A 17,248-nucleotide genomic window follows, 5' to 3' on the forward strand; every position below is an offset into this window, starting at 1 on the left:
CTGTAACTAAGGCAGCTTATAAAAGAAAGCTTTTAATTCAGAAATTGGTTATAGTTTCAGCAGATGAGTCCATGAATTCAGCAGGCAGATATGGCACTAGAGTAGTACCTGAGAGATTATATTTCAGAGAGTAAGAGGTAGGCTGGGGTGGGCTTTTAAAACTTCCAAGCCCATCTACAGTGACAAACCTCTTCCAACAAGGCTAAACCTCATTGTTCTTCCTAAACAATTCAACTAACTGGGGACTTAACATTCAAGAATATCAGTCTATGGGAGCCGTTCTCATTCAAACCACCATAATACCTAACTTGAAAGGCGGGACTTTACATCCTGTTCTATTGACTGCCAGGCTTTTCCATTAATCTGTACAATGCCTTTATCATAAATGAATAATATTGTCTTTGAACTTCCTTTGAATCTGAACACTTTCATTAATGAGACTATAAAAACCTAAAAGAGAACCTTTTCCCCAGCAACACTGGGGAAATATTTTCCCAAGGTAAAGCAAAATCTATAGCTGGGCATGGTTTTGGATTAGTATAGAGCAGACCAATACCCAATGTTGTTTTTCATGATTTGAATAGTAACATCCCTTCCAATATCCATATGTTGATGTTTATATGGTAATACTAGGAAAGAAGGACAGTGTCATAAAGTCCAAGCCCTAGTGATAACCTAAGGCCATTGTGAAGGATACTCTAATGCTTCTGCTCTTTCTTCTATGCACATACAGAGAGCAGTCTTCACTAATTCCAATGCCAGCTTTTTTCCAAACTTCATGCTGTAAGACACATTTTTGTTCTTTATAAATTTCTCAGTGTTTGGTATTTTGTTATAGCAGCACAAACAGCTTAAAATTGGCACTCAGACTAAATTCCTGTAAAATCAATTATGTCAATTTTTAATTTATTTATTCATCTATTCATGTATTTATTGATTGACTTAGTTATTTATTGGTTTTAATGGCAGTCATGCAAAAGGGGTCCTGTCTAACTGAGAGATCTGACCAAAGAAATCTGTCTGTTTTAACTTCATAAGTAAAATAAATTTCAAGTGACAACCTATGATATCTCTCACAGAAGAAAGGGGGCTAAACACAGAAAAGCAATCCTTTCAGTCCTAAAAGATATCCTTCTCTGCTCAATTTATTCTGACATAATATGAGGCGTTGTCCACTTCTGAACTTCAAATTAATGGGAGAGAGATTTATTCTAATCATTCTGTAACTTTCATTGGATAGTAATTGTGTATCTTCAGTCTTTTATGTGTGAGCTCACTAGATCTGCAACTTGACTGATCTCTAGTTTCCTGTCTTTGCCTCTTGCATAGCTTCTCAACTTATTATCAGAGGCATCCAGTTACAGCCTAATTTATTCTTCTAGAAATCCTCAGTAGTTTCTCTTTTCATGAGTGGAAAAAGCCAAAATACTCACTATGTTCCTGAAACTCTCCATAATCAGCTTTCTATCGCTTTGCTACAGCTATGTCATCTTTAAAAGATTGATTGCCCATAGACCAAGCACACTCTTGCCCTGCACTTCTTGTACAGCCTACTTTCTTTTTTTTTATTATTATTATTTTTTTTTAATTTTTATTAACTTGTGTGTTTCTTATTTACATTTCGATTGTTATTCCCTTTCCTGCTTTCCGGGCCAACATCCCCAACCCCTCCCTCCCCTTCTCGCTGGGTGTTCCTCCCATCCTCCCCCATTACCCCCTCCCCCAACAATCACGTTCACTGGGGGTTCAGTCTTGGCAGGACCAAGGGCTTCCCCTTCCACTGGTGCTCTTACTAGGATATTCATTGCTACCTATGCAGTTGGAGCCCAGGGTCAGTCCATGTAGAGTCTTTGGTAGTGGCTTAGTCCCTGGAAGCTCTGGTTGGTTGGCATTGTTGTTCATATGGGGTCTCAAGCCCCTTCAAGCTCTTTCAGTCCTTTCTCTGATTCCTTCAACGGGGGTCCCGTTCTCAGTTCAGTGGTTTAATGATGTCATTTGCCTATGTATTTGCCATATTCTGGCTGTGTCTCTCAGGAGAGATCTACATCCGGTTCCTGTCACCCTGCACTTCTGGGCTGAAGAGATGGCTAAGCCGTTAAAGGCTAGGCTCACAACAGCCTACTTTCTACCTTTACTTCCTTTCATGTAGCAAAGTAAACATTGGTCCTGACCACTTTGTCTAAACTTGGGCATGCTCTCTCATTAGTCTCTATTTCCATTTTTCTCCTTAAATAATTTTTCTCACCACCCTGGCATTTATTTATTTATCTTGTTTCTTTTTATTACCCACCATGATATAGACTCCCAGTTTGTTTTATTTACTGCTAGATTCCTAGAAACTTAAACAATGCCTAGGTTGTATGAATACCCAATACACATTTCAAACACAAGTAATTCAATGAGAAAACGTCAAAGGAATAAAAACATAACAATATCACAACAGACACAGAAACTTAGAATTTAAGAACTATCTTCATCAAACATTGCCACGTTGCCAAATCTTCATGTAAGGGAGATCTCAGTGCCCTCCACAGATAAGGACAGGAGCCAGTGTCACTTAAGACTTTCCTTAAACATCTGCATGGGTACTGTCAGACCTATGCTGTCCAATCCTGTACTGAGAGTTCTGCCACCCTTCAGTGTATCTTTTCATATTTCCATCTTGGTTCTTCCTTCATCTACATGTTAACAATAATAGCTTCCTTATAGAACTTCGACTTCTCCCCCCCACCCTTGTCTTCTCTCCTCTGAAATTCATACTTACTACAGAATTAGTTCATAAATTTAAAACACATAATTATGATTGCTCTGATATATATTTTTGTTTCAAGAGCTCCCACTTATAATTATTTAGTTCTGTTATGTTCAACTCACCTTCAACTCATTATGATGAGTTGTGGTCCTTCATAGATGTCCACATCATTGATCGCTAAGACTATCGTTTTTCTATTCTTATTTAATTAAAGAAAATAATGTTCTCCAACAGGAAAGGTAGATTCCCAATTTTAATTGTCTGGCACAAAGTGCCTGAACAGTACCAGAAAAGCAAATTTAAAACTTGCAACTAGCTAGCTATATGTTTTTTCCTTTTATTTAAGATGAGAACAATATATACCCATCTCCAGTCTACTCCAATGGTTGACTTAAACAGGCAGTAGATTGTCAGGTTATTCAAGTGTCTCAGCAGAAAAAGCTAATTGTAACCAGGAAAGGTCCTTTGTCTTCTGAATCTTGGTAACTGTTGCTTTCTCTCTTCTTAAATAGCTATACTTTGGAAAGTGCCTGCCCAAGAGGGACTCCTCAGTGGCAGAGACTCCAGACTTCTTTTTCACTCATTCTATGAATTCCAACATTCTTTTTTTTCCAAGTATTTTCTCCTTATTTCCTAAGGCAAAATGCAACATAAGTAAGTAGGTAGGTGTGTGTGGTGTGTGTGTGTGTGTGTGTGTGTGTGTGTGTGTGTGTGTGTGTGTGTGAATGCTGACTCTATTTTCAATACTTAAAAAAAAAAAAACCAAGATCTTACAATACTAGTTTTAGACACTATTAACCTAATATCTATATAAGAAAAGAAGTTAAAATAATAACTTACTTGCTCTTTGGTATTTTAATGATGTATCTCTATGCCAACCAAATCCAAGATCTGACAAGCTATGAAATATTTGTCTTTCAAGGTGACCTTTAGCTTAATTCCTTTATAGCAAGTCATGTGAGACTAATTGTTCACCAAGCAGGAGTTTCAAACTTTTTCCCACTGTTGTCAGTCAAATATTGGTTAGACTCTGTCAGCCTAATTAAGTACTTACTTTCTAGGTCTAGAGAGTGAACTATTCATATCCTATTTCTGCTCTGTATGAGTAAGCCTCTGCATAAAGACAAAAATTCAGGAACTATGACTAAACCAAGCCCACCGTCTATTGTTATAAAAATCAAATCTCACTTTCAAGCATATAACATGTAGGTTCATAAATTCAACCTGTATGTTATAATCAAGTTGGACCAGACAACTTTATATTTAGAGTCTTTGCTCTTAAAATACATTTATGAACTCCACTAAGTGGAGATTAAGCCTTGTTGCTGGGTGAAACTCATTCTGAGAACCTATAGTCAGGAAGAATCAGCCCTGTGCTCCTACTAACACAGAGAGTTGCCACTCATAGAGGGACAAGGTAAGGCTTTGTAAGCTTTTGTGCTATTTACCTGGTGGTAGAAATGAACCAGTGACTGAAGAAGAGGAAAGAGGGAGGGAAAGGAAAATAAGAATGAAAAGAAACGAAGAGAAGGGAAGGAGAGCTTCATAATAGGACAATACACAATGGGATCTATGGCTATGGAAATACTTCCCATTCTCATGAAGCTCTGTGGCAAGGACCGTCTCCTAGTGAATAAAGATATCAGGAGACCAATCCCCGGGCAAGGAGTAGGCAGGACTTCCAGGTCGGAGGGGGGAAAAAAGAAAGAAAATGGACTTGTGAGTTATTAGAGAAAAAATTTTGGGATACAAGATGTAGTAAAGTAGAGGTCCCTGGTTAGATGGCAGAACCTTGTGGATCTGCCACTGGAGGGGTTAATTTAGTATGGCTTTTTTTCTATTGGATTTTTTAATTTATTTACATTTCAAATGTTATCCCCATTTCTGGTTGTCGGTCCATAATCCCCCTATCACATCCTCCCTTCCCCTTCTTCTATGAGGGTGCTCCCCCACCCATCCACCCCACCCGTTTCTGTCTCCCTGCCCTGAAATTACCCTACACTGGGGGGGTTTGAGTCTTGGCAGGACCAGGGGCCTTTCCTCCTGTTAGTGTCCAACAAGGCCATCCTCTGCTACATATGCAGCTAGAGCCATGGGTCTGTCGATGTGTACTCTTTGGATGTTGATTTAGTTCCTGGGAGATCTGGTTGGTTAGTATGGTTGTTCTTATGGGGTTGCAAACCCCTTAAACTCCTTCAATCTTTTCTCTAACTCCTCCTATGGGGACCCCATTCTCAGTTCAATGGTTGGCTGCAAGCATTTACCTCTGTATTGGTCAAGCTCTGGCAAAGCTTCTCAAGAGACAGCTAGTATGGCTTACTAATTAAGATGTTATTTGTTGAGCCCAGCAATTGTGTTACCTGTTGATTTTAAACTAATATTGTGTGGTGTTTTCTTTTCATGCTTTGACTCAACTGAGTTCCAGAGAAAGGTATGGTGGCAGGGCAACTCAGCCAGCCATGGAAGTTGGATGCATGGGTCTGGCATGGCAGTGACCCACCATGGGAACATAAAGAGTCAGGTGGAGAGATTTGGGGAGCTCCAGGCCAGAGAGTCTGCTGGGATGAGAATAGCCTGCCAGTGCCATGTAGTCCACCAGTATCCTGTCTAGTATAGGATGGTGTTTTTTTTTAAAGTATTTCCCAGTACAGATCACACTCACAAATTTCCTTTTTGCCTGAGTTGCTCAAACTTGAGAGGAATTTCCCTTTGGAAACAATGTCATCAGTAAGACTTGGAGATCTAAGACATTCCTTTAAATGTTACTGCTCTTAAGAATTTGAATATTTTGGCCCTTGGGACTAGAGAGAAGGCTCAGTGATTTATAGAACATACTGTTCTTCCAGAAGGCCGGAGCTCAATCTCCATCCACATCAGCTCACAACTGTAGGTAATTCCAGTTCTGGCTCCAATGGATCGGACAGCTGTAGTCTCCATTGGCACATGCCATGCACACACAAGCATTCGCCCACACATGTGCACAACTTTGTTCACGTGCACACACACACACACACACAGAGAGAGAGAGAGAGAGAGAGAGAGAGAGAGAGAGAGAGAGAGTCCAAAATAATAAAAACGAAATTTAAAAAAAGGTATTTTGGGAAACATCACTCTAGTTCCTTCTAAGTAGGAAACAGATAACCAGTTCCTTCAACACAAAAGAGAATGAAAACTCAGGCTCAGATCCACTCAAGAATCAGCAAAAGTGGATTTACAGATCTGTAGTTCCCTGGTCCTTATAAGTAAAAACAGGAAAGAAGTGGAGAATAGTGAAGAATGCAGACTACACTGATGTTCAACTTGGAAACACAGCTGAGAATGAAGGTGGAGGGCAGATTCAGTCAGTATGTTTTGTGCTTTCCTGTCTATTACTTAAGTATGTCCCCAGAAAGTCCAGCAGAGAGCATGTGGCAAAGTGACAGGAATTGAGAATGGAAAGTTTGCCAGTGGTGGATGTGGTCATTATTTATATTGTGGTGAAACTTACAGAAGTATAAGATAGAAAAAGTGAACTGTTTTATACCTGACAAAGACTTTAGGAACAAACAGCTTATTGGACACATTTACTATGGATTATATACTTCCTGAGAATGTTCTTTGTGGGTTCATATGCTACAGTCTTGATTTTTAGTATGGTAATGTTGAGAGGTGCTTGGATCTTTAAGAGGTAAAGCCCTAGCCAGTTTGGTGGCACATACTCATACTTCAGACCCTTGAGAGGCAAAACCAGAAGGATTGTGAATTTAATGTCAGCCTGAACAACTCCAAAACATACACACTCGCTCTTGCTCTCTCTCTCCCAAGCATACCACACACACACACACACACACACACACACACACACACACACACACACACACACACACAGTGAAAAGTGGGAGATAAAGAGCATGAGAGACACTTAGGACATTGGAGACTCTGGAAAGGCTCAAAGCTGGTCTTAGGAGTTGATAGCTACAATTCAGGATCACTCATCTGACCATTTTCTACCACAAATAGCTGTTTCCTTTCTGATCCTGTGCTATGCTGTGCTATATTTACTGAATTTTGAGCAGATATGACTATCTGACCTGTGAGTATCAGAGACTAAAACTGAATAAATAAAACATTTTTTCATAAATAAGGTATCTGTGAGGGTGCTTCTAGAGAGAATTAACCAGTGGAATACCTATCCAAAATGTGGGTGGTGCTATCCTATAAGATGAGAGATAGGCATTAATGATGGAGGGAAAGAAATACATAAAATGAAGATATTCTCCCTCTATGTCCTGGTCACCGTGAGATGAGTAGCCTCTATGACATCATCCTGCGACTTTGATGCTGCCCTACTACAGGCCCAGCATCACAGAACTCATGGATACTAGACTAGAACAAAGAGCCTAACCAAATAATTTCTCATTGTATATTGATTTTCTCAAGTGTCTGGACACAGTTATAATAAAACTGAGTCATACAGAGAAAACATGGGTGGTGGGTAGGTAGGTAGATGATAGGTAGTTAGATAAATGATGTCTAAGTTAGGTTTTCCATTGCTGTGAAGAGACACCATGACTAAGACAATTCTTATAAAGGACATTTAATTAGGGCTAGTATACTGGTTCTGAGGTCCAGTCCACTACCATCACAGTAGGAAGCATGGCAGCATCCAAGCAGGCCTGGAGCTAGAGAAGGAGGTGAGAGATCTTCATCTTGTTCTGAAGGCAATCAGGGTAAGACAGACTTCAAGAAGCAAGGAGGAAGGTCTCAAAGCCCACCTCCAAGTGGCATATTTTTTCCAACAAGGCTACACCTCTGAATAGTTCCACTCTCTGAACCAGGCATATTCAAATCACTACATATGATAAATGGATAGGTAGTTAATAGGTAGGTAGAAAGATCTACAGACAGATCGATAGATAATAAATGGATCAACGATAGATAGGCAGATAAATAGATGATAGATAGAGAGATAGATAGATAGATAGATAGATAGATAGATAGATGATCAATTATAATTAGATACATTCCTGTATTAGATATATTCCTGTAATAGTTGTAAAATATTTTTAAACTCTAAAGGCTATCACAAAATACCAACTTACATAATTCAGATAGTAAGCAAATGATGACATATTCAGAGCATATAAAAGGGAATTGAATTGGTTTTTTCATAGTTTCAGACACCTTCAACATGGAAACAAATGTGTTTATTCATTGCAGTAGGTCAAGAGAAAGCAAATACTCAAATGACAGGCAATCAAATAATGCACAGATATATATGGCAAGATATATGCATATTAGAAATGGTAATTTACAAAAGAAATTGATTCTCCATGAGGGCAGCACATTGAAATCTTCATGACCTAAATTTTTTTTCTATTTGAATAAAATAATTGCTCCTTCTCCAGTGGCAAAGCTATTGGTGTTTTCAAAAAAAACTGACAGTTTCCAGATTTGGCTGACCCTTGCAGTGGTGGGATGCAGGTGGTGTACACAGCACAATCCAGGTGGGCCTGCTTGGGAGCTTAGTACCTTGCCCCATGTGAAGCATGAACAATTTTAACTTACCTTGCAGGAGATTCCAAGACCCTTCTTCCCCAAATCTACAATAAAATTCAAAAGTCTCGCAAAACTGAATGGATTCACCAAATCTCACCACCAACACGTTACTTTCATTTAATTTTTTTCAAGTTACTATGTCAGATAAAGGTAATATTGTTGCAATGGAAATATTAATTTGACCAATTGGAAGATTTTTATAAAGTTAGAGTGAACTCCACGCATGATCTCAAGAAACAATCTGCTGTTCTTGAGAAATAAAATAGACATAGTCCATAACAGTTTTATATGTTACAAGTCCTAACATTTATTATATGAAGTAAATAGAGGGAGTGGGATCAAAGTATTTTACTGTAAGACACAGACTAAAGTTTCCTGGCTGAGGAGCTGGCAGTGTGGAACTCAGATGTGAACAAACAGTCCAAGGTATTATTCAAGAGGCAATGGTGGGCTTTAACCTAGGGAAGCAACAGCTGTGAGAATGTGACAAGCCATGTGTGCACTTTGATGTGAGACATGGTAGGCCCTGCTAACGAGTTAGACACTGAATGCCTGAGAACAATAGAAGTCACCAAAGTTCTGTGCTTGAGCAGCTAGAGTGATTCCTTACTGAGATAGAGACATTTGAAGGCAACAGTCCCATCATGTGATGAAATCAGATGGTACAGAGCACATAAAAACCCCATATCTATTCATCACAACACTCATAGGAAACCGAATAAGGGAGACTTCTCAAGTTAACCAAGGCCCATGGATACATCTTGTATCCATGATAAAAGGAGTGTGAAATCAAGAGAATCTTTGCATAAAAGTTGAAAGACTGATGGTATTTCTAGATGACAGAGCGAATAAGTTAGTAACAATAGCTGGATTGCTAAGTTGATACAGAAGTGGTATATACAGTGTGGCATATACAGATGTGACATATACAGATACCAAGTCAGTGTATTGGCTTTTTTTTCTCATTTCTGTGACAAAAAGGAATGTAACAGAGGATGGGTGTGTTCTGACCCACTGTTAAGGAAGGGATATAGTCCATCACACAGCAAGAAAGTTACAACAGCGGAAGCATGAGGTAATTAATCTCAGTGCAAAGTCAGTCAGAAGAGGGCAGACAAGAAACAGAGCCAGGCTGTTCAGTCTCAAAGCACATCCATGCTCATCCATTTCTCCACCTTTTGAACCACCTTCTACAACAGTGCTACCAGCTAGGGACCAAGCGTTCACAAGTGTATCTGGAGGGCATTGCAAAATCAAACCACAGAAGGTGGTGAGGACAAACGGGCTCAGCAATCAACCACTATGCATTACTTGAAGCATCAGTCAAGCATGACAGGTCAGATGTTCAATGTATAAAGTCTGCTCTTTTAAAATTACATTTTTACAACTTATCTGTTGACTATTTTGGAGTTTCTCATTAGGCAACTTCTTAGAAAATGATGTTTAATTTCTAATGCATATAAAGTATTCAAATTAGCCATTTTCACCGCATCATTTCCACATGAGTATATTTCGTTGTATGTGCCCTCAATATCATTCCTTCCTAGTCTCTCTCATCTCCTTCTACTACCCAGTCTCCTACCCAACCTTTTTCTCTTACCAAAGTTCCTGTAGAGATTTCTTGGTAGATTCCATTTTCTCAGGAGCCTAGAGATCAAGGACACTGGCTGAGAACAGTAATGAAGGAGGTGGTAGGAAAGAGTGGAAGGGAGACACTCATCAGGAGAATGAGAGATTGATAGGCCATTGTGAGTTCTAGGGTTGTTAGGGGAAGTCCCTGGGTCCACATGGGGGTAGGGACCACCAAATTAAAACAAGGGCGGTCACCACTGTCCCCATTCTCAATCACTTGCATAGCACAGCCATAAATTTAAGATCAGAGCATCTGATGATTAGATTTTTCAGACTGGTTTAAAAAAAAACAGGAAAATAAGTGAAGGAACTTGAAATTGAAGACAGAGAAGTGATTATAATTCTAGCAGGACAATGTGTCATCCAAAGGAGCTTCAGTGCAATGCAAGAAGATGAAGGATCCAAGACAGTCAAATACTGAGTGGAAAACTATCTAAGGATACAGAAGCACTGCAAGCTCAGACAGTAGAGAGGGTGGTTTAGTTGGACAGGAAACAATCTTTTATGGTTTTTGATTTATGCAAGACAGAGTTTCTCTGTGTAGTGCTGGCTGTGATGGAACTCACTTTACAAACCAGGCTAACCCCAACAGGAAGTGAATAAAGGCCTTTGCCACTACACCCAGGCTATCAAATGCTTTAACTGACATGTAGAGAAGAAATAATTTATTTTTAAAATATTATGCTTTAATTATTTTAGGTCCATTTTAATAAAAACTAATTGATCTATGTATTTTTGATCTACGTTATTCTGCATATTGATTTTCAAACTATTTTATTCGAGTTATTATGTATGTATGTATGTATGTATGTATGTATGTATATTATTTGTTTAGTGTAGGGGGAGGAACATAGAATTGTAGTGGCACATTTGTTAAGGTCAAAGGACAACTTGTACAAGTCAGTTATGTCTTTCTTGTATGTGGCCCAGGAATTGAACTCAGGTTGCCAGGGTCTACAGTAAGCACTTTTACCTGCTGAGCTCTCTTGCTAACCCTGCTGCTAACTTTAACTTAATGTAAGAAGTAATGCTTTCATTATGGCATTTTTTTCAACATAATATTCATATTGTTTGGGAGTTTCACATAATGCACTTCACCACATTCACCTCTACCTCTTCCCAGGTCCATCTTCTCCCCAACCCAAAAAAGACCTCCCTCTTCCCAAGAAATGAAAAAAGAGAAAGAAAAAGAAAAAATAGTACAATTAATGTTGCCCATATACTCACTAGAGCATGGTCAAAGGGTCCCCAGTAGCCACACTCAGGGCCTGCCAAAAGCCATCAGCTGTGAAGAGCTATACTTAGGATCTGTATCACAACCTTTAAGAGTTCTCTTCAGCAGCTTTCTGTCTAGATTGTTTTTCCCCAACCCCCTACTTTGGGAGGTAGAAGGAGAGGTTATTATAGAGCAGTCCTAAGATGATCACAGCAGGCATGGCTCCTGTGGTGCACTAGAAGCAGAGGTGGGGTAGGGTCTAGGTAGCCTGCACTGCTAGAGTCTAGGTAGCCTGTACCAGGTCACAGCTGACCATCTGCAGTGGCCATACAAGGCTAGGTACATAGATGAGAGGTACCACCTCTAAACCAGTGCCCATTCCCTCCCTTGCCATCAGCCCTTGACTGCTATGGAGGAGCATGCGGCACTGCCCATACAAGCATAGCAGCCTTGCGAGGTGAAGGGGCTCCAAGAGCAGGACGATGTGCAGCAGCCTGAAGCCCCATCCTGACTTTGGCCACTGTAGGTTACCCAAGAAGATACAGTATTTATAGTGCTTCAACAACCTTCTACCAGACCGATAACTCCTTGCTATATGAGTATTTTGCATGTAAAGCTGTTTGGGCATAAACATATACTTTGTATAGTGCAGCTGAACAAATATGAGATGGAGTGGTGGGAAAGATAGAGAAACAGAGTAGCACATAGAGGAACTAGAGCTGTGAAGGCAGTGAGATGTGTGGGAGAAGGCAGCGGGGAGTGGGGAGTATATAGTTGCCAAGTAGAGCAGGATGTTGTGTAGTAGCCTGGAGCTGGTGCAGGCTCTGTCCCTGAACATATTGTACACAAAATCACCCTGGCTCTGAGCAGTGACAGAATATCTGAGATGGAGAACAGTTCATTTTCTGGACTGAGACCTTTTAAGAGACTTCCAGGATCCATGCAGCCCCTAGAGATCATGTTTTTATCTATGATCCATGCTACATTTAGGGGGCATGTTGGTGTCCATGGTGTCTGTACTCCCACCTGAGGTCAAGCTAATGTTAGTCTACCACTGAAGGACAAGTGCATGTTTGTGGCCTGTGCTACAGTCTGAAGCCATGTTGAGGTCTGTGCTGCTGCCTGGGACCATGTAGATGTCCCTGGATTGAGCTACTGCTGAGAGCCATAATGGGACACATGGTCTGTACTGTTGTTGGAGTCCATGCTGTCTGTGGTCCATGTTGTCACAGAAATCATGTTGAAGTCCAAGATCCATCACGCTACTGATTCTAAAGGGCAAGAAACTTCTTTTGCAGTTTTATTCATGACTGAAGATTCATAGTGGAGATAAGAGACACAGAAGTTTTCTGTGACAACCACATTATGACATTTTTATATGTACAACTCCTTGTATTTTGCTCTTTAATTTGCTGTTTTTCTTCCATTGACAGCTCCTGTACTCCCTGTTCCTACTTGGCTATAATAGCCAACCCTTCTTGCACATCAAAAATACACACACACACACACACACACACACACACACACACACACACATACACACACACACACACACACTTTTGTATATTTGCACTATATATCTATATGCTTGTACACTTGAACATTCAGGCATTCACACACATGTATGTGTGCATATAGGTTGATGTCAACATCTCCCATTGTTGTTCTCCACCCTGATTTTTGGGATAGTGTCTCTTATTAAACTGGAACTTGCTGAATGCCTAGACTAGAGGCCTGTCTCTGTCTCTTCTGGCAGTGCTAGAGTTACAGGTATACACCACCACACACAGATCTTATACATATGCTGGGTTCCAAACCCAGTTCTTCATGCTTGTATTGTAAGGATGTTACCAAGTGAATAGTCTTTCCAGCCTAGTTATATGGAATCTTAAACCTAGGTTCTGAATACTAGAAAAATCATAAAGTGCTTGGAACTATTTAACTTAACACAATCATTTCCAATTTTATCAATCAAATCTATCCTTCAAATATCAAGACTTCATTTTAAATTTTTATTTTATTTTTTATGAATGGATGTTTTGACTGTGTGTATGTCTGTCCATTATATACAAACCTGGGCTTGCAGAAGGCAGAAGAGAGCATTGGATTTCTGTGGAACTAGAGAAGCAGTGGTTGTGAGCCATCAGATGGGTGCTGGGAATGGAACCTGAATCCTCTGAAAGAACAACCAGTGTTCTTAACCATTGAACCATATATCTGACCCTGATTTAATTTTTTTAATAATTTTTATTTTTATATGCATATGCACTTGTATTTGTGTCCGTGTGTGTACTCCATAGCAGCCAGGGAATATTGGTCTTCTGGAGTTAGAGTTACAGGCAATTATGAGTCACTAGGTCAGGTTACTAGGAACTAAATTCAGATCCTCTGCAAAAGCCCTTAACTACTGAGCCATCTTACCAAATGTTTCATTATTCTTTTTCAAGGTTTCATTTTTCTTTATGGATGAATAGCATGTGAGTATGTTAACTTGGTCTTTTTCAAGTATTAAAAAAACAAAAACGTATATCTTGGTCAAATATTATCTTTATTTTTGTATTTCTTCAAAATATGCATACTGATTTCTATAGTTGTTATACAAGTTCATAGCCCACCAGGAGTGAGTCAGAATTTTTCCTCATTTATTTTCTTGATGATAGACATTCTGAGAAGAAATGGATTTTTTATAGTGGTATTTTTTCTTTTTTTTAAATTTTATTTAACTGTTTTGAAATCCCAGATTTTATCCCTCTCCCCATACACCGTCTGACTATTCCACATCCCATACCTCCTCCCCTAGTCTACACAAGGATGTCCCCAGCCCCTCATCCACAACTCCACCAGACCTCCCTAGTCCCTGCGGCCTCCAGTCTCTTGAGAGTTAGCTACATCTTATCTGACTGAGGCCAGACCCAGCAGTCCTCTGCTGCATATATGTTGGGGGCCTCATATCAGCTGGTGTATGCTGCCTGGTTGGTGGCCCAGTATCTGAGAGATACTCATATGCTTCTTCCAGCTTTTCCCGAATTCAACCACAGGGATCAGCAGCTTCTGTCCACTGATTGGGTATAAATATCTACATCTGTCTTTTTCAGCAGTTTGTTGGGTCTTTCAGAGGCCATTCATAATAGGCTCCTTTTTGTGAGCACAACATAGCCTGAGTAATAGTGTTAGACCTTAGAGCCTCCCCTTGAGCTGGATCCCAATTTGGGCCTGTTGCTGGACCTTCTTTTCCTCAGGCTCTTCTCCATTTTTGTTCTTGCAGACAGGAACAATTATGGGTCAGAGTTTTTGACTATGCATTGACAACCCAATAGCTCACTTGAGGCCCTGTCTGAGAAATGGAATTTTAAAGTAACTTTAATTTGCATTTCTCTGATAGTTAAGAAATCTGAATACTTTTATTTAAATATTTAATGGATCATTGGTATTTCTTCCTTTGCAAATGCCTATAAAGTTTATTAGCCCTATTATTAACTGGATAATTTGGCTTTTGATGTTTAATTTTTGAAATTCTTTATCTTTTAAAGACACTAATCTCCTGTCTGATGTATAATTGGCAAAGATTGTATCCATTCTATAGGCTGTCTTCACCCTGATGGTTATTTGCTTTGTTATGAATAACTTGTTTCATTTCAGGAGAGTCTATTTATTAGTTCTTGGGCTTATTTCCCATAGTATTAGAATCTGTCTCAGAAATTTTTTGTCTATGCCCAAATCTCAAAGAGTTTGCCTATGCCTTCCTACAGCAGTTTCAGAGTTAAGGCATTTGATTTATTTTAATTGATTTTAGGATGATAGATATCAATATAATTTCATTCTTCTACATATGAAATCTAGTTTTCCCAGCATTGTGGCTATCTTTTTTCATATACTTGCATTTTGTTATATTTTTTAATTGCATACATGTTTTCAGGAGCCATAACAGGACAAGCTAATTACTAGCACATTATCGTCCTGATATGGCCTGCCTCAAATTATTATATAATCTGTGACTGGTTCACCACTATTAAGCAAGGCTGTAAGGGATTAATTTTAGGAAAGATTCCTGCTATTAAAATGTTTTTCCTACTATTATTAAACACATATAACAATCATTAAGTAATATCCACCCCTTTGGAACAGATCCCTGCAGGTCTATGAAGATGTATTGTGATAATAATGATCCTATAAGAATTCTTAAAATTGTAACAGTGATTATTAAGTTCTTTTATAAAAATGGGACTGCTATTAAGTCTTTTTCTGGTATTCAAAGCTGCATTGAGAACTCTGCCATTCTCCCAATTGTTACCAGTTAATTGCACTTAGATGGGAACCAGACTTTCTCCTACTCGAAGCACATTCCAATAGATTGTAAAAGAATCAAAGGTCAGAAAAAGGGAACTAAGGATTTATTATAGGTGCTAGGACAGAGGATAAAATATTGACTGGATTTATTTATACAAAACTTCACTAATAACTTAATTATGGTTTTAAACTTTCAGTGAACTTGTGGAACTACAACAGGTGATGGATGTTTAATCAGATAATTACTCCTAATGGATATGTATATAAATATACTCTGTTGTAAACTTCTATTTCAATTTATGGTTTGATTTTTTTTGTGTGAACTTGTGATGAACTTTGTAACATGTGATCATGTATTCTGAAAGATGCTTAAATGCTGAGGACAAAAAGAAGAGTCAGAACTGAGCTGAGAAGAACTGAGCTGAGAGAGGAAAAGAACAGATGAGAAGTTTTTAGACAGAATTTTTTTTAGACAAAACTGAACTTAAGAAGAACTTAGAAGTATAGGCATAGCATTGGGAGAAAAGGCATTGAGAGTAAGAGCATTATTGGGACATAAGAACAGGAAGAGAGAGCAAGATTAGAGGGTAAATGCAAAGTGGAATAACTTAGAGACTATAGGTAACATAAAAACTAAAAGAGAAATGTGCAGAGTGCAGAGGGAAAGAAGAAAAAGAAGAAATTGCAGAGAACAGAAGCAGCAGCCAGGCTTCTCCTTACCATGGGATAGAACAGGTCCTTTCTTTTTTTTTTTTAGAACAGGTCCTTTCTTAATAACAAGGCAGACCTAGTCTTATTAAAAGGAACAAGCTTTTGTCTTACAAACTTGGGTTCAGTTCATTTAGCATTAAAAGTGTAGAAGCTTTTTCTTTCTCTATGCAATAAAGATTGGAGCTCATTTTTCATCCAAAATGAGTGAGTTCTTTCCACACTGGTGCTTGGTCTTTTGCTCCATATGCATATGTAAGTATGGATGTAAGTGTGTGTAAGTATGTAATTGTGAGAATGTATGCAGGTATATTGCAAGAATTTAACTGAAAATTCATGTTACTGGACCCAACTATTTATAGGAAATGTATAAGTGCACATTCATGAATCTGTATATGAACTTTTATGTTTATGCATTTTTGCCTATGTAAAAGTTTTTCCTTCTTCAAGTGCTATTCACTTCTCTTGGTACAATCGTTTATTGTTCCAAACTTCCCATCTAACATGACAAACAAGAGGCATAGCGACAAAAGGGAAAGGATTCTAGCAATTAATCATTTACTTTAGCTCCTGCTATTTTAGAATGAGGTGCTAAGTGCCAGAGACTGCAGTTTCTGGCCTCAGAGGAATGCAGAAGGCAGGTCAGCTATACTAGCATAGTAACTTAGACATAGAGAAGTAAATTGGCTACAGTGGCATAGTAACTTAGACTTAGATAAGTAAACTTTTATTAACCCTAAATATCTTGTAAGACAAAGTCTTACCCTCTGCAGATGCTCTTCCCCTCTGCTGCCTCAAGAAGAATCAACAAGAAAGAAGACCCACACCTGGACTGGACCCTAGCAATATGAGTACTATATTCACATTATTTCCCTTCTCCCTTTCCAACTCCTTCCTAACCCCACAGTTTCTTTTCAAACTCATGGTATCTTTTTCTTTATTATATAAAACCTCCTGAGTTCATTTAGTGTTATTGAAATGTGTCTTCAGATCTGATCACAGATTTTGGATAACTGATTGGAATGTTCTTCCTAATTGCCTATAGCTTTTCATCAATAAATGAGGCCTGATTAGATCTTGCCCCATACACATAGGCATGTCAACTAGTTTTGCCA

At 38.9% G+C, this 17,248-nt stretch overlaps 1 pseudogene; it reads right to left on the reverse strand.

Annotated features, from left to right (window-relative positions):
* Positions 1-5,689, reverse strand: part of LOC116903756 — a 101,940-nt pseudogene extending 96,251 nt beyond the window's left edge.
* Positions 5,690-17,248: the final 11,559 nt, after the last annotated feature.

The sequence above is a fragment of the Rattus rattus genome, chromosome 1 (assembly GCF_011064425.1).
Source record: "Rattus rattus isolate New Zealand chromosome 1, Rrattus_CSIRO_v1, whole genome shotgun sequence".
NCBI classification, from domain to species: Eukaryota; Metazoa; Chordata; class Mammalia; order Rodentia; family Muridae; genus Rattus; species Rattus rattus.